The sequence below is a fragment of the Neopelma chrysocephalum genome, unplaced genomic scaffold, assembly GCF_003984885.1.
Source record: "Neopelma chrysocephalum unplaced genomic scaffold, ASM398488v2 Primary Assembly neopelma1_22, whole genome shotgun sequence".
Taxonomy (NCBI): domain Eukaryota; kingdom Metazoa; phylum Chordata; class Aves; order Passeriformes; family Pipridae; genus Neopelma; species Neopelma chrysocephalum.
Window position 1 is genome coordinate 19,383,990 of NW_020897689.1, and position 18,321 is coordinate 19,402,310.

Sequence of the window (18,321 nt, forward strand, 5' to 3'; positions counted from 1 at the left end):
TGTTCTAATAAAATCAGTTTTGTGGGCTGGAAGCCTCTAACACCTCACTTATGCTCGTACAAGGTAAAAGAGTGGGTGGTTCCCCCACAAAGCTCAGGTGCCACTGCAGCACTCCACAAGCACACAGGCTGATACCCAGCTCCGATCAGTTACTTCTGAGTGGGCTCTCCAGCACCTTCCAGGTGCTCGAGGACCAGCTCGTATACTTAGTGCTATGAGAAAAGCAGAACTGCCTTTAGGTTTTGCCTTAGACATCATTCTGAGCAAACCTTTACCTGCAATTTCAAGTTTTATAAGCAAGTTATCAAATGTAAACAGATCCTCATGAAAAAAACTATATATAAACACCACATTGTACAGGAGGACACATACAGGAAATAATTCAGAGGCCCTATACCCTGTACCACCAATCTTAGGGCATTTAAATAGATACAGTTTGGCTACTGCATAACATACACATTTTATTTAGGATTTCTTAAGTATTACTGAAACCTGGAATAAGATCTTCATGGTCAAAGATCAGAAGGCAGCACTTGGAATTTCTTGCAGTAGCACACAGTAACAAAGCAGCTTCAACCCCTCTGTGCCACACTGTGTTAATGGACAGAACTGTACCAGTAGCTATGCGTCCCTTTCAAAGGGAGACAAGAGATATCACTGCCACTGGTCAGACAAAGGTTTCTTGTTCGTCTCTTCCATAGCTACATAATAAGTTCCCTGTCATTTGACAAGCCCATCACAGGATTTCTCTGTCTGGTTTTCCACCATGATCACATGTTGCCTGTAGTCCCTGCATCCCAATGAAAGATTATTGCTGCAGCAGAGATGACACCTCATCCTGAAGGCATACATGGGATTCTAATCATATTCTGATGTGGCCATCAAGCATCTTAGAAAGACAGCTCAAAAACATTGTTTCAGGCCAAATGACATCTAATTGGCAGTTCTATTTCTTTCCCAGTTTCCTATTTACATCTCAGTTATGTAAGAAGTGTTTCCATTGCTTACCACATCCTTTGCAACTCCCCTTACAGCTTGCACAAAGGAGTTGATTTTCAGGCTTCTTCCTTGTGATGGAAGCTTGTACTGTGGTCACTCAAAAGTAGCCTTCTGAAGATTTATCTAAATTTGTCAAATCTAATAAGTAATCATCCACAGGACAGTTGGTGCCCCTTGACTTATTCTTTTTTAATAGCATGTGAGCGTCGGAATTATGCTAGATAAGTATTCAATTAAATATGGCTTTCAAGTCACTTTAATCCCTGCTTAGAGGAGTGACCAAATTTACAAACACATGTTAAGCTATGAAATTATGTCAAAAAGTAACTCTACATTACACCCTTGAAAAAGCTTCAACTTTCTCCCTGATTTAGAAAACCAACAAAAAATACCCAAGAGCAGAGACATATAAAACTCTCTGCCAGTATTGACAGTATTTTCCTTTTCCTTCATCTCTCCAATTTGCTGTACTAATGCAACAAAAGATAACAGCAAATTAACAGTGTGGTACTTAAAATAAATGCAATGCACTTAAAAATACCTATGAACAATCTAACTGCAGCATGTCAACCTCCCGGAAGAATGGCAGTGGATAAAGCCAAGGGCCCTCCCCTGTGGGAGACTGCTATGCTGTCAAACAAGACTCTTCTCACCACAATCCAGCACAGCCACAATTTGTTACATATCAGTAAAAACACATGGTAGAAAGCAGAAATGACCACACTGCTCAAGTTAAGCATCCTACAAGTTTAATATTGACAGCAAAAGCTCCAAAGAAAAACAACAGCATTATCAAGGTGGAAAATGTGTCTATTCAAATGTAAGACCCATTTATTTTCTCATGTCTACTAATCACATGAAGTCAAAATGCTCTGACTGCCTCTCCAACTTACATCATAGCATTTTGCCCAAGAGGCCATCAGTCAGCTTTTTGCCAACTACATTAATTCATAGTTTTGCTTACAGGTTGAAAAAGAGAACCCATCAACACTACCAGTTTTGTGGAAACCATTACTTTGGTTATTTTTGTAGCCCATGGTAGTTATTCTAGAATATTCTGAGATCAACTAGTGACCCTCAAATACTTCTCATGTTTCAGATGCAAAGATTAACAAAAAATATTAGTGACTTCTACTCCTTCTATATTGAAGGTTCATAAGAGAAAGCTTATTACTCTTCACTAGTAATGTACAGATAAAGTAACTGGAGGAAAAAGTTAAGTTTTAAGACACTTGTCTCTGTTTGCTTATTAAGTTTTCAAAGAAATCTTCACTTTTTTCTGTTTTCCTACAGTCCTGAAATGAGTTCCTAAAAAGTACTTTTAAGGTTCATCCCACTCTCTTCAATTCCTCACAATTCTGCTTTACCATCACATCAGCAGTAAACCCCGAGTTAGGTAACCAGTGTAACAGGATAGGTATTTTTTATGCTGACCAGAGTTCTTGCCACATCCATGCTACACACCCTGCATTGCTGTGATCACTTTTTGATTCAATGCATTTGACTTCGGTTGATGGTTATGAAAGATTTCACCCAGTCATCTTGTAAACTGATATAGACCTGTCCTCAGAATTAGTGTACCAATATAAACACCTGTGTTCAATAGCAAATAAACTTTTATACCACCTGATCTCACTGAGGGATACCCACAGTAACTCACAAAACATCTGCTGAACAGAATAACTCATAAGCAATCCTGTGCATGTATATATAAGGAAACTGTGATGCAGTACAAACCAAAAATTATAGCAGGATTCTTGGGTGTATCAAAAAGTCATGACTAAGTCACAGTAATTGTGCAATAAAGCATAGCATATCTTTTATTTGTATGCTTGAGAAATTAATATTGGTATGACTGACAAACAGCAACACAATTACAACAGCCACATTAACCTCAGTGTTGTGGGCAAGTGGTGCAAATTAGCCCTCAAAGTCATCAGTCTTGACAGCATAACCACCCTATGACAAAAAACAACCTCTCCAAACTCTACTAAGTTTAGGGATGTTTTTTTAAGATTGTTTTTTTCTCCATTTGAGTTAGTGATACAGGAATACAAAGCTATAGAGAACAAAACTCTAATTGCTCATGGCAGAGAAAACACAGACCTTTGAAATGACACTACTAAAGCAGACTCTGTGACTTACCTTGCCTTGCTGATTCAAAGATTCATTTAGAGGAGTATGCCCACTACGGGAGCCTTTATGAAGAACTGACATAGTAGGAATTTTGGTTTTTTTAGGATAAGTAAAACTTCCCGCTGTCGTAGGCTGGTAGAAAAGCGCTTCTCCTACATAACTTCCCTTTATAAACCTCACCATGGGTGTGGCTAAATAACTAGCTCCACCCTTCACCCTCTTTAGAAACCCAATAAAAAACACCCAAAACTTCTCTGAAGAAAGATAATTTCGTCAAGATGTCATGTGCTATGTTTTTTGGTGAGTTTTGTTTTGTTTGTTTTTTTCTTAAGTAGATAACTGGTTGATGGCTTCACATACTAGTGGGAGAAATGTAGGTAGAAAAAATTTTCTCCACTGTTGGCAGTTCCTCCAACATGGTCTGCAAACATTTGGTGGGTGAACTTGTTTGCTTTTTAAACGCACTGTTGTAACAACCTGAGGGAAGTCTATCAGCTCTTAGTGTTTATTGGTATCAAAGATGCGTTATATTGAAAAGCAACACATCTTGAACTTGCAGCAATATCCACTGGTATTACTTCATGACAAGCCTCCACCACCAGTGAAGGCTTTTGCTTTCATCACTTACCTAATTGAGATGATGCAAGATCAAAGCTCTTTGCTTGACTCATTAAATCATACACTTGCTGTCACTGTGGAGATAACACCACCAATAAAAACTAGAATATGTTCTTTTGTCCTCTAAATACTCTGTATCTTAAAAAAACCCTCAACTTTCTTTTCTCTCAAGGCCTAATCCAAGAGGATGGGGAGAGAGATTAGGATGTTGCCGCTAAGGCAATACTGCCTGCAGAGTTACATATTGCCTTGGTGTGCAATACAAACACATCAAGAGTGACTCCACTCTTGTTCCTTAAGTTTTTGTACTATCTCAACTGATATTTTTTGTATTTAAGGGTACAAGTATGAGGAACTATGAACATAGGGCTTCAGTTTGGGGTTTTTTTCCCAATGAATAGTTGAGGTTATCCTGGCACTCCTGCAGGAGCCTGGGTGTGAAATCAGAGTTCTTGAGGTGTTTGGCAGGAGCTCAACTATGCTTCTATCATCTGAGTTTGCTTTCAAGGGAGCGATTAGGAAATTATGTTCTTGTTAACAAGATCTGTGCGAGTAATGACTATTATGCCCAACATTTCCTGTACTTAAGCTAAAGTCATTGTTCCATCTTGATATGAAGAGCTGAGGTATTTTCTTGAGAATTAGTGACTTGGGCCAAATCTTCACTTTAAAAAGTATTACAAAAAGAAGGTTCATCCCTTTGCATGGTACCAGGCCATTTTTGTCTGAAAATGCTAACTGGTCATTAAAATATATATATCCATCCATGTGGAAATTTTACTATAATATTAGACACTCCCGGAATGTCAGATGGAGGAAAAAAGCCACCTTCATTGCAACAAGAAATGTTGCATAATAAACTACAGCACTCACATTTCATTGCTTTTGCACCTCTGCAGTCAAAGCACCTTTGACTTTAAAATCCATATTTAAAGAACAGATACCCCTGACCCTTGCTGTAGCTGAAGGCCTGTAATCTCATGCTCTGCTGTACATGAATACAAAAATTCTGCAGCGTTCTCCAAAGGCAATAAAACCATTTCACCTTTTAGAGAGAGTCTGATGATTCTGGAGAAAGGATAACATCTTAGTGAGTTCACAAATTAAAAATGGCATGTAAGAAAAAAGAAAGCAATTCTATTTAAATACAGAGTTGGGAGAAATTGAGACAAGCTCATTTTCTTTCCTACCCCTGTGAGGTCCTCTAGCAGAGGTGCTCACTGTCGGCTGGCTTCCTCTCTATCCACTTCAGCAATGACTGACTTAACAGGTCAGCTCTGACATCCTTGGTTGAGTTCTCACTTCTTTTTAATTCCCCATTCCAAACAGAATGGGGAAATCCACAGATTTGGATGAAAGGAGGAGGAATATCACAGGAGATGAGCAAGACCAGAAATCTGGATACGAGTAGTGTTGTGCTCAGTGCAGTTCACGCTGTACAGATGCACCTCCTCGGCCAGGGCTTGAAACCACACTGTTCAGAAACACAGCACTGAGAAGATACTAGAGATGGTGCTCTAACTTTTAAAGGACCTGCTTTTTTACCTAGTGGTACATATATCTCAATACTGAACCATGAAACAGTGAAATGGAGTATAGTTTCATCTGTAGCAGCTAGCAAATAAAATTAATAGATAAAATACTCCATGCCTGGGATTCAGTCCTAATAAGCCCCGTGGATGGAAAAATAAAAGTCCTATTTTCTGAATATCACCAATAGCTCTTACAAAGATGATGGCACACTTGCACTGCCTGCCAGAGCTACTTTATTACTATCCTAACGGCAAACACAGCATTATGCAGCTGTAATTGTAGGTATAATCACATTTTTTTGCCATTATTACTGGAGGAAATTGCTAAAACTTAGTTGGCCAGATGATGTTTTAACACCCAAAAGCAGGAGAGGTGAGTATACACCTGCAAGCAAGGGGGACTAGTAGGTTAGTCCTTACTGAGGAGGCACTTCAGCAGTACCTCTCCCTGATGATGTCATCTTGCTGTTGCCAGCTGCTTCCATGCAAAAGCAAGCCCTAAAACCATATTTGCTTTCCTGAGCAAGGACAGTTGCAAGAGCTCCTCGAAATCTGCCTGTACTTAGCAAGGCATCAATGTTTAAAGCACAGAATTAATCCGCCTGCTGACACTTCAGGTTCAGGGGAAAACTTAGACTTAGTTCTGTTTTGTTCCATAGTCCCCTCCCTCTTCACAGCTACCTGAATAAAAAGTTATTGGTTTGATAAAGTGGTGTGTTCAACTCCTGAATGCAGAGACTGCTTCTTGCTCCTTGCCATGGCTGGGCTAAGGATAACATGCAGTACCCCTTTCCTGGTGCCTTGCCTTTCCTACTGAACCCAGGGCCAGGCTGGAAAACAAGGGTTAGGTGTCAAACAGCAACCAAGATTCTGCCTGGTGAAGGGGGGGGAGGGGGCACCGTTCAAGGTGCACAACAGCCCCTGTGGGGAGTCTCTGTAGTGCAATGGTTCAGCTGTTAATGAACAGCAGGTGGTTTGAGCCCTCCCAAGGACTGGTCCCCTTTCCCTGCCGAGGTCGGGGGCTTGGAACTCGGTGACCTTCAAAGGTCCTTTCCAACCCAAACCTTCCTATGACCTCTTCTATGATCCTACAAAAAGAGGGGGATATTTTTGGGTAAAGGCTAGAGGAAGAAAAATAGCAAACTGGGAGAATTACTGCCGGTTTTGTGAAGTCAGGATGCAGCTAAGGGGAAGAGACACAGATAAACAATGTGAAAGATCTCATAAGATCTCTTGTAAGATGAGAAAGAAAGAGGCAATCCACAGGAGCAGCCTAAGAGCAGCTGAATGGATGCAGAGTTCTTTCCGGGCACAAAACCAACAACCCCGAAGTGGCTGGAAGCCCAGATTTTTTTGTTTTCTTAACAGAGTTTTTGGTCATCATCTGGAATTGTGTTCCAAGAGACAACCTACCTAGAGCTGCTGTTCAAAACTTCAGCAAATGCAGTTTTCCTCTGATATTCCCCAGACTGGTTTCAGCTGCAACTTGCAATCTCCACTTCTCCTACAGAAACGAATATTCCTAGAAAATTTCCCGAGGCTTGCTAATGAGGCATAAAGATACTCAACCTATTGCCAATTTCTAGTCTCTTGTATTTCTAAATATCCTGCTTTTTTTTTGAAAATATTTCTCATTTTATGATTGACACCAAAATCCATGAGGGAGCTAAAGGGTTAAATGGAGTTGAAAGGAGTAGCACTGACTGTAAAAAGTTACTGCAATTAATAATGTCTGAGAACTTGTGCAAGAAAAAGATGCCAAAGTTAGCAGAAAAAACCTAAATTAACAGCTTTAAGGGTTAGTCTGCTTGTGTTGTGCACTTTATTTATGTCAAGGTTTTTAAATACCCAACTGTTTGTTAATTATTTAGCTTTATAGCAGACCTGCAGACTAATCTGTTGAAGTGGAACAGAATGGCATGAGTGGGGTGTCCTACCTTGACCACTAACCATTCCAGGGAAACCCCAAAGTACTCGATCCTGTATGGAGCCTCAAATGCCAAGGAAAGTATTTGCTCTGTTAGTGCAGTCTGGTAGCTGGAGTGCAAGCAGTGATAAGTGATAAGACAGGAGCTCTCTGCTGTCTCTGTGATTAACTTAATTACAAACAGAAGTTCCCTGTTCTCCTTTTGTGTGTACAGGTCTATTAATACTAACAATGTGCTCCTGCTATCTGCCAGTGAGCTATTTTCAATTTTACAAAGCACAGCAGACAATACTTGCAGGTGTTTGGAAATGTGTGTATTTGGCCATGGTGTCCACAAGACCTAAACACTGCCAAACAATATTTGCATTTGCAGATACTCTTGCAAGACAACATCTTCTGAACGAATATGAGACATGAAGAACTCAAGACTCTGATAGAAATCAAGAGAAGTATTCATCTGTTGCTTCCGTTTTGCCTCCTAATCTGGATCTGTCTTGCAAATATTCTTGGATTCAGAATTGTAAGCTTGTGAAGGGTTGCCGCATTCACAGTGGAGATGAGTCATGAGATCCAAGGTTAGTTTCGAGTGCCACATTGCAAGGAAGTTTCCATAATAAGTGTTTCTACTTGGCCTGAATATGGTAAAACCAAACAAAACACGTTGTTTTCCTTTGATAAAACTTGACATGCTTTGCTTGCAGTGGGATTCAAACTCTCTGAAGAGATTGTCACTGCTTTATATTCAACCCAGTATTAATCGAGGCATAAAATGGTTACCAGATCAAAGACTATTTTAATAAAATTCCTCTGGAAGGAGTAGCCTGACAAGATATTCAGCCATTTCACATTGCATGTTGCACAAACTAACCATGTGGTGAGATGAGAGACGGATTTTCCCTGCTGACTTTCACAATTCTATAAAGATTTACTAGATTAAAACAACATGAGTGTCTGAAGCTTATAGCAGATAAGACCTGTATGTTACATCCTTCTTACCTGTCAAATCTAAGCAGGGTTTGTATTTTTTGGCAACTTGTTAATTTTTATGTAGTTTGGCATTGGTAGTTAGACCAACCTGAAAGTTTTTCAGTTATGTGTATGGTAGGTTATCCAGTATTAGGACCCTACTAAATTTCCCATTTAAGGAAAAGAGTAAACTTGAGAGTAAATGGCATACTCGATATCTGAAATTGCCTTGCTGAAGAAATACTATTGGCTTCTTCCTAGAAGGTGAAAAAGTAACATGGTGAGCCATTCTCAGAAGAGACTAGGTTAAAGATTAAGCTCCTGTAAAGGACTAAAACCATTCCTAAACTTTAAATAGGAAAAATTTGAAGTCTGAGGTCTTTTAAGGCTCAGTGGAATGAAGCTGGTTGACTGTAAAACTCTTCGGCACAAGGCACAAGAGTTTCTGAAACTGAGGAGGCATTCAACCAGGATCACTGAGGCTCTCCCCACAAACCTTGTCGTATTTTCATCTTCTCTACCACACCTCCTCCTCTTCACCGCCATCAGGCATCTTTACCAGACTACTGTAAAGAACTATCCCCTCTCTAGGGCAGCAATTGCTGATCATAGTTGAGCATAGTTGCCCCTCCTGAAGCCCTTCTCTTGCTATAGGGACTCTGTTAGCAGGGTTGCTTTCCATCAGTCCTTTTAAAACACTTTTTGGACATGGCCATAGTATGAACAGGGCAGCCCTGCTGCTGGCTGCTGACACTGGGCAGTGCTCCCAGAACAGGTCTGTGCCTTAATCCTGCCTGTCCTGTGACTGCGTGCTGGGGCTACACTTCAGCTCATCGAGGACAAATGCAATGAGAAACTGTTCTGAGATCCAATATGATAAAGGCTTTCCCTAACAGCTTTCCTACAGCATTCTTGTTTTTGGGATCCTTCCTCTCCCTGCAGTTCGTGTTTTGCATTCTCCTCTCCCCTCTCCTGATCCTTGCTGCCAGCATCCTTTCCCCTCACCTGACTTTCCCAAAGGCAGAAGACAAGTCACTGCTTCTTCCTTACAGTCCATGAAGTGTCTTTTCAAACCCCTTGAAAACACCACCTTGCCTTGAGGCTCTTTCCCCACCTACCTTACCTGCAGGTAGATTAAACCTCACAGTTTCTCTGGCTGCCCTTAGAGCACCCATTGCTCTGCCAGAGTTCAGTCTTCAAGTTCACTGCTCCTGGAAGCAGGCATTGTGGAGGCTGTCAGCAGGGAGGACCCGCAGCCATCCTGTGGCAAAAGCCATACAGGTAGTTCCCCAAATCCCCTCACTTTTTTCCATCAGTGACAAATCAAGACCCACTGAAGCTGCAAGGATTTCACATTTGCAGTTGTAGCTATCCTCAGAGGAGGTAAGCCAAAACATTGAGTTTTATATACATACACATGTACCTATACTGGCATTAAAGTAAATAATATACATAAAGGTGCTGAAAAGCTCAGGATTTCAAACCTCACCCACATGTGCCATCATGCCACAGTTGGTCTTTGGGCCCCCAGGGACTCAGAGCAATGCAGTCGACACGCTCCCACCAGGGCTCTCTGCACCAGCTGCAGTTCTCCCTCCCTCCCTCCCTCCCTCCCAACACCGGCCCAGCCCAACTCGGTCTGACACAACCACTTGCAGTTTTTAACATGACATAGTATCAGTCTCCAGAGCTGCCTGAGGGAAAAATGCATTCCACTCACCTAATTGCATTAGTCTATTGTTTCTCCCTCCCTTGGAATTAAGCTATTAAAAAAAAAATAAAAATGGACTGTATTAAGGTTTCAGTGCCGCAAGGCTTAAGAGAAGAAGGGCTAGGATAAAAGCTAATCTAAGGTAAATTTGGATTATGTGTTTCAGCCAAAGTTTTAGTAATTTTGAAGGCCCACAAATTTGGTTTTTGTTGATTAAATGCCCCAGTTTGGGTGGGACAGAGTTCATTTTCTTCTTAGTAGCTGGTACAGTGCTCTGTTTTTTGGATTTATGAGAATGATGTTGATAACAAACTGATGTTTTGGCTGTTCCTAAGCAGTGCTTACCCTAAGCCAAGGACTTTGTAGTGTCTTTTGCTCTGCAAGTGAGGAGCTGCACAAGAAGCTGTGAGGGAACAGAGCCAGGACAGCATATTTAATATTATTACTAGTATGTTATTATTATTATATTTTTGTTCAATCCTTAAATTGTTTTTATCTCAACATGAGGTTTTCTTTCTGATCTACTGGAGGGGGGCAGGAGTGGGCAGCTGCGTGGTACTTAGTTCCTTTCTGGGGTTAAACCACAACAATAAATTCTTGTGATTAACCACTTGGGAGGGAGGAGTGGTGTGGTGAAGGGGATATAATTTTTTTTTAAACTCTTCCAAATATGTCCCTGCCATTTGGAGGAATGATCAAAAATAATACAGAAAAATACCAAATAGCGAGAAGAGACAATGATAAATCGTTGAGAACACTTGGACTTGTACGAGGTGAAAGAAATCCAATTTGAGAGTTCTATTGTCAGAGAGGGGCCTTAGATTTAGAATAAGACTAAACTGATACAAACAAAATCATAAGGCTGAAAACTATTCCAGCCTCAGACTACCAGTCAGCATTGTCATTGCATAGGTTATTACCAATGCACTTTATGTCCTACCAAGTAAGCGGTTCCTCCTGCCCTTGCGGACAGGAAGCTTCTCCTGCCTGAGTAGCAATAGTGATGGCACAAGAGGCTCTGTTGCTTCTCAGAGAAAAAGGTATACTACAAAAAGACTTAACCTTGAAGAATCACAGAATCACAGAATGGTTCAAGTTGAAATGAACCACAGTGGGTTCAACCTCCCTGCTCAAGCAGTGTCCTCCTAGAGCACATGGCACAGGATTGCATCCAGATGGTTCTTGAATATCTCCAGTGAGTGAGACTCCACAACCTCTCTGGGCAATCTGTTCCAGTGCTCAGTCACTCACAGAGTAAAGTAGTTCTTCTTCGTGTTCAGGTGAAACCTCGTGTGCATCAGTTTCTGCCCATTGCCTCTTGTCCTACTGCTCGGCATCACTGAGAAGAGCCTGGCTCCATCCTCTTGACAATCCTCTTCCCTTCAGATAATTATAGACATTGATAATGTCCATCTCTTCTCAGGCTTAATAGGCCCAACTCTCTCAGCCTTTCCTCATAAAAGAGATGTTCCAGTCCCTTATCATCTTCGTAGCCCTCCACTGGACCTGCTCCAGGAGCTCCAGGTACCTTAATAGGAACCTGGTATGTGGCCAAATGCCAAAAGATTTAAATAAGCAGAAGACATCCCAAATGACCAAACCTGACCACCAGGCACTCTGATACAGCTTGATAGGACAATTGGCCAAGTTATACCATCCTGCCATGGCACACCCCAGAAAGTGAGGTCATAGAAAAATATCCATATTTTCCTGTCTTTGAAACATCTCCAAAAGACATAGGTATCTCATAGACACCAGGCCTGCAAGACATTAACTGCTCCTGACCCCTTCCCTCTCTTAATAAGGTGAATCTTTTCTCCTTGGAAAGCTGAGTTCTGTAGGCTGAGTTTGAGGCAGACTGAAGGAAATCATGCTTGCCCTCAAGAGAAGTCAAATTCATCAGCTGCTAATCATTTCTGAAGTCCTTGGTTGTATTTAAATAGATTATATAGCATCTCAGTCTGCTTCCTCTGCTAGGGACAGTATGAAACTTCACTTTTGCAGCAGCAGTACCATGAATCTTGAGTGTTTTTGGCAAGATGGAGAGTTTCCTGTAACTCAAACACTTCGCCCACAGTGTAAGGCAGTAGGTGAGTCCTCTGTCCTCCACTTTGGGGATGATATTCAATGCAAGGGCTTCATTAACAAGAAGCCATTCAATTTCTGCAGTGGTTGCAGACAACCCCTGTGTGAGACAAAGACAGTTTGTGCTCTTTGTATCTTCTCGCTCGTTCGGTAAAAGCCCACCCCACACATCCAGTTGTGTGAGAAAAGACATAAACAAGGATTAAAGCAGGAGTCCTTGTATCTCAGAGAAAAAACACAGAGCAAGCATGTGTACACCAAGGATTTGGAGAGCCTTCAGCCGTGACCTGGCCATCCTGACATGACAGTATGTACAGTTGCTCATACAGCTGGTGAATAATAAATACCTCAACATGCCCTTGAGATGGTACTTCTAAATACTTAGCTCTTCATTGGAGCAATTGGAACCCTGAATAGATCTACCCTACAATATCGTTCTTGTAGAAGTTTTTACACAGTTCATTTGACTTTTAAAAGAGATTGTCTTTTGAAGAGCAAGTGCAACTTACTGAAATAACCTTTAAGCTGCAAGGAGCTTTGTTTGAAATACTATTCTGCTATTCCACTTGTCAAATGTCATCTCAGTCTCAGTGTTTATGTTCTGTTAAAACATAGCAAAATTGCTGCAGTATTTCTTGTAAAAAGTTTTCACCTTCTTTACTGCTTTATATTTCTCACTATGTTAAGTTATGAGCTTATATTATTCGTCATCATCATATTATTATTATCCTCAATTCATTTGCAATACAGTTTGGGACCACAGATGAAAAGCAACTATCCCTTGGGGAACAAGTACAAAAAGGACTATAACTCACCACAGAAAGCAGCAGAGGTTGTTTGAATTATTAGAAGAAGCTGTTTAAAATGAAAAACTGATGGTAATTTTTTTCACACAACCTCACATGTGCCACTACTACATTGGAAGCTTGTAGCTTCAGGTAGTGTTTATATCTGCCCATAGTGCTGCATCCCTCCTCTCACGAGCTGGTCAGCGAATGCAGCATGCTGAATCATCAGCTTGTTCCTTGGAATGGGATTTATTTATCCCGAAGCTTCCCTACCATGCAGCACACCGAAGGAAAGTTCCTTTCAAGCCTCTGTTACCAGAAGCTGTTTTGGATGCTTGCAGCTCAGCAGGGATGTGCAAACTGGTTATATATTGAAGGATTTTAAATTCATAAACACAACGCACCGCAGAGCCAGCCAACAACTCTTCTGCATCCCAACTATTCACAGCGATAAACACACAAACATGCTTCTCAACCCACTAAATACTAATTACTCTCTAGTGATGCAACTCAGTGTAATACTTCTGGGATTTTTCTGGCTTCACATCTACAGGATAGTGGAGTCGGTTCAAGTCAGGAGATTGTTCTAGTACTGTCACAGCGCTGAAATTTCACTTCCTTTTCTTTTCTTTTTCTTTTCTTTTTTTTTAAGGGGGGAGTAGTAACCTCTTCGCTCCTTTCCCAAAGTAATTTCGGCCCCATAGGCAATGACTGAATCCGACAGCACCACCCATCACCCATCCCCGACCCGAGCTGCCCACGGGTGAAGGGATCGCCCCCGTCCCGTTCCCCGCGGGGCGATGCCTTCGCCCGCGGCGCACAAAGCCGCCCACGCCCCGCAAAGGCCACCCACGCGTGGCACGGTCCCCCCCGGGCTGCCAGCGTGGCACAACCCCCGCTGCTGGCCTCACCTGCTCCGCTCCCCGCTGACAGCAGCCGCCTCTTTTCCTTTCTCCCGCCCGCCCCGCTGACAGCCCGGCTTTGTCCGCCCGCCCCGCTCCGCTCCGCCCCGCGCGGGAGGCGCCACGGGAACCGCGGCGGGCACGGCGCTGGAGCCCCGGGACAGTGTCTTTCCCTGCCCCGGTGGGACCATCCTGTCCAGGGGGTTCCACGCACTGGGGAGCGAGTGCACCAACCCGCGCCTGAATGCATTTATTATTATTATTATTATTATTATTATTATTATTATTATTACCAGTATTATTTTGTTGTTGTTTCTATTTATTTACTATTTCTAGATTTTATTTTCCTATTTTTCTTTTTCTATTTCTTTTTCTTTTCCTCTTTCTCTTTCTTTCCTTCTCCTGTGCCTCTTATCTCACTCTCCTCTCTTCTCTGCTCTCCTCCTTTTCTTCCTTCGGTGCAAGGTTACGCTCCGGCTCCCGGCGGTTCCCAGATGAGCGCAGCTGGCCCCGGCCGAGACGATGCCCCCGCGGTCGTGCAGCCCCCGCGGCTTCCCCCGAGCCGCCGGGCGCCCGAGGGCTGTCGGGCGGCTCTGCGGCTGAGAAGCAGCTCCTGAGTCGCCCCTCTTGGCCGGCTTCCCTGCTGAATTCCCACGGCTCGGCTCAGCAGCCCGGTTGGACCTGCCTGAGGGGCAGAGCGCAAGAGCCGGCTCTACAGGAGATATAGATTTCCACAGGCTCTCCGAAATCACTCCCTGCAGCAAAACCGTCCCACCTGCTCTCGAAAACTGAACTAGCCAGGGAAGCTATCAGGCCCTATCCTTAGTTCTTTGCTCCACAGATGGACTGTTAGTCAAGTCCTGCCCACGAGGAATCTAGTGGTTTATGCTGCTAAGCTCTGTGTCATGTAACCATAAATGCTGAGGGCAGGTGATCTCTGTGTAGGATGGGTTTTCCTATTTTTATAATGGCAACTATCAACTAAGGCTTTGAAAAAAAAGAGAAATGGTGCAGAGCCTTCCCTCCTTGTAGTGACCCCTGATATTTCCCCCAGGAGTTATGTTAGGGCGCATAATTTAAATGAAGACAAAATTTAAAATGTGGGGGAAAGCCCCAAAGCTGTGAAATAAATTACTTAAATTTGCTGTAACCTTGTTATTTTTGGAGATGGAAAAGCATTAGATATCAGGAAGAAATTCTTTACTGTGAGGATGGTGAGGCACTGGAACAGGTTGCCCCATCCCTGGAAGTGTTCAAGGCCACATTGAATGGGGCTTTGAGCCTGATCTAGTGGAAAGTGTCTCTGCCCATGGCAGGAGGGTTTAACTAGACGGTCTTTAAGGTTCCTTCCAACCCAAGCCATTTTATGATTATGCATGTTAGAGGAAACAGTGCTGTTCTCTTCTGAGCAGCTCTGTGGGAAGGAGAAGGGCTGAGACCCAGCTTCTTCTCCAATGTTTATGGGACCTCTCCTGCTGCATATTTTAAGGGACCCCATGTCCCTAGGGATGCACAGACCCTGTACAGACGTGGTACAGCAGCTCTGCTGTCCCAGTTAAGTGACAGAAAGGATGGCTTGGAAATGGTGATGGGGGGATACTCATGGAATCTCCAACCCTTTCCATTGCTAGGAAAAGAGACCACCTCCTGCTTTGGGAGCAGGTTAGGGCTGAAGCTGAGGTGCAGAGGGGTTCACCACCACTGAGTGGGCTGGACCATCTGCTCTGAAGGGTGCAAGGTAGGGTTCATGACAGCTGGATCTTTGATGGCAGAAGAGCAGTGACAGTGCCATGACACTGGCACTGCTCTGCACCACGGATGAGATGATGCTCAAACTGCGAAACTGGGCCTTAAAGTCAGCACTGCTCCTTTCTAGAGGTGACAGGCACCTCTTGTGGGGTAGGGAGGGAATCCCAAATACAATGCAGAGCAGGAAACACCTCAAAAACTTACCACTCAAAACCAAAGGAATTTTCTGGCTTTTTTGGTTCTGTCGGAAACACCTGAATTTTGTCCTAATCCCATTGCTTTGTGTCATAGTGACAAGAAACCTATTTTTGTGCCCACAGAACAATTAGAGGATTTTAGTGTATCTGCAGGCTGCATTTTAACCGAGTTTGAAGATCAAAAGATATGCTATTTTTGTATGGTCTTCTCTGGGACTCCGCACAACAGTGTTTGAGGTCCTGGTGCATGATTTTATCATCAAGTGTGTGCCTAAGTGTTTCAGGAATTGTAATCTTCATTGTGCAGAAAGGAGGCTGCAGAGCAGAGAAACAGAGTCAAGCCAAAAAACATCAGCTCATCTTTGAGCACATCCAGTCTAGATGCCCATGAGGAGACCTGCTGACTTAGGAGGCCTGTGCTCTGGAGGTTTAGCTGCAGGTCACTGCTGACTGGTCCCTCTCTCTTGCTTGAGGCTGCCTGCGTCATAGGTGAGAGGTGTATTTGGTCTCTGCTATGGCCAGGTGCTTCCACATCCATCATCACTGGATCAGGTGGGCAGCATAGCTCACCCTGCACACCTGTTATTTCCTAAGCCAAAACAGCCTGATCTAATGAATATCATCTCCCAGAGCCTTCAGGTATGGAATGCCCAGAAACAAGGACTTTTAAAACTAAACAGGCTCATGATGAGGTCCATGTAATGTCTGTCCTTGGGATTTATCAGTCATCTACAGGAATGTGGAAGCTGTCCTCTCTGTAGACATCCTGACGTGTTTCCTCCCTCAGACACTTCCCATGTTCTATTCCAATGCCAGCATGTGCATAAGGACCATTGCTGCAAAAACAGCCATGTTTTGCTGTAGTCCCTCTGCAGTCAGTTTTGTTTCTGGATCAGGCTGGCGATACATTTGTGGCCACTTTGGGTTTGTGCCATGTTCCGCCAAAGGTGGTGGAGGTATCACCTGGCAGTGGCCAGCAAATTGCTTTTTACCTGCCAAAATGGTTTTAAAAATGAGCATTTGTCTCATCTCTAAAACTGGATGGTTGCTGGTTATCTCTTAAGAAAACTTGCTCTGCAGCTTATGTATGGATTCCTGTTTAGCAAGTGAAAAAGCAGAAGATGACTCTTAGCTGATAAAGGAAAGGTCAAAGCAACACACATGGGTCCTAGTTTTCCTTCAAACACAATAAAAAAAGCACATACAGGTGCAACTGTGACGTGGTCAGGGTCAGGTCTGCCCAGGTGCAGAAGAATAATCTGCCTTGCAGAGCCTCAGGGAAGCGCATCCATCTTCAGCCACACTCTCCTTGCAGGGAGAAATGATGACTTTCAGTTTTTTAAGAGCTCTTTACACTTGATCTCTAATCATTGATGGAAGAGATGCAGCTAGGTTATAGGACATAATCTCAGTATAATTTATTACCGAAGGCTTTTTCCTGGATTCCTTTGACCCTGCAACCTCCTTGATGTCAATCCAGTGCAGGGTCATGGCTGAGGAGGGAATATGGCCCTTTCACTTTCATTCTTCATAGTTGTAATTAATTATCTGCATCATCTTCATCAGTGAGTGCAGTTAAGGGAGGAACAAAAGGGACATCAGTCTCTTTAATGCAGAACTGATTTAGATGCTCTTTTGTCAGCATTTGGATCTTACCCATTACACAAACCCACAGTAAAAGCCAAGTGTGTGATTGAATCTTCTAGCAAAGACATACACTAAAAGGTCCATGTAAATACGTCTACCTGAATATAGAACCCAGTATTCCAACTTGCAGATGATTCTCTGTTTCTTCATTTATTACTTCATTATTTCTCAACAATGACATCTTTCTTTATGCTAGCCCAAAATGTGTGATGTATTTCCCACTAAAACAAATGGAAAGAGTTGAAATTAACGTGCCGTGTTATAATACATATAAGCAGCCTTTGTTTACAGAACATAGAGACATCCCAAATTTGTCTCAGGGTAAGTAACAGCACCTCCTAAAGGTCACAATTAGACAAGTTAAATTGTTGTTTTGTAGAATCTGTTGGAAGAAAATGTGAAACATTTCCACTTTAGCTGAAAAAAACCTTTTCAGTCCTTTTTTTTTTCTCCCTCTTCTTCCCTGACCAACTGTCTTCCCAAACCACGTTTCCCACAAAATACTGCATTTGGTCAAACCTTACTGTTCAGTATCCGGAAAGATCTGAGGAAATCCTCAGAAAACCATCGTCTCATACTATTGCTCATTTCTCTACTTGCTTCTTTGGTGTGTTTATTAATTTTTTACCTTCTAACCCAAGTGCCCCCAGTATGCCAGGAAGCACTATGCAGTGAACAGTGACTATAGGCGGTGACTATGCCTGGCACACACAGAAGTTAATCTGAAACTGATTAATAAGATAAATTGCCAAGTTCGTCCTAACATACAGTCCACCATCATGCTACAAGTGTTCACCCTTGCACAACACTGTGTCCCACAGGGCACAGCACATTAAAGACTGTGGGCTCTCATATACACACTGTCTCTGCTACCCCTACCTTACAGTAGCCACAGTGAGGAGAGCAGAGCACAGGGAGACAAGGGGAAGGAACAAGGCTGAGAAAGCTGGACTTTGTCTTGTGTCGGGAAGGTAATCTGATAGATACGTTGTACGGTATTTTTACAAAAGGTCTTTTCCCTGCCAAAGCCTTAAGAAAACACCCCCCAAGTACATTAGTGGGCT

The 18,321-nt window shown here is 42.8% G+C and overlaps 1 protein-coding gene across 1 annotated transcript in view; it reads right to left on the reverse strand.

Annotated features, from left to right (window-relative positions):
* The window catches only part of MAPRE2 (microtubule associated protein RP/EB family member 2), a 99,987-nt gene extending 86,293 nt beyond the window's left edge, over window positions 1-13,694 (reverse strand). Inside the window, exon 1 of the mRNA XM_027674296.1 lies at window positions 13,674-13,694. The gene's annotated coding sequence lies outside the window, so the exon portion shown is untranslated. The remainder of the gene's footprint in view (window positions 1-13,673) is intronic.
* Between the last annotated feature and the right edge of the window lie 4,627 nt (window positions 13,695-18,321).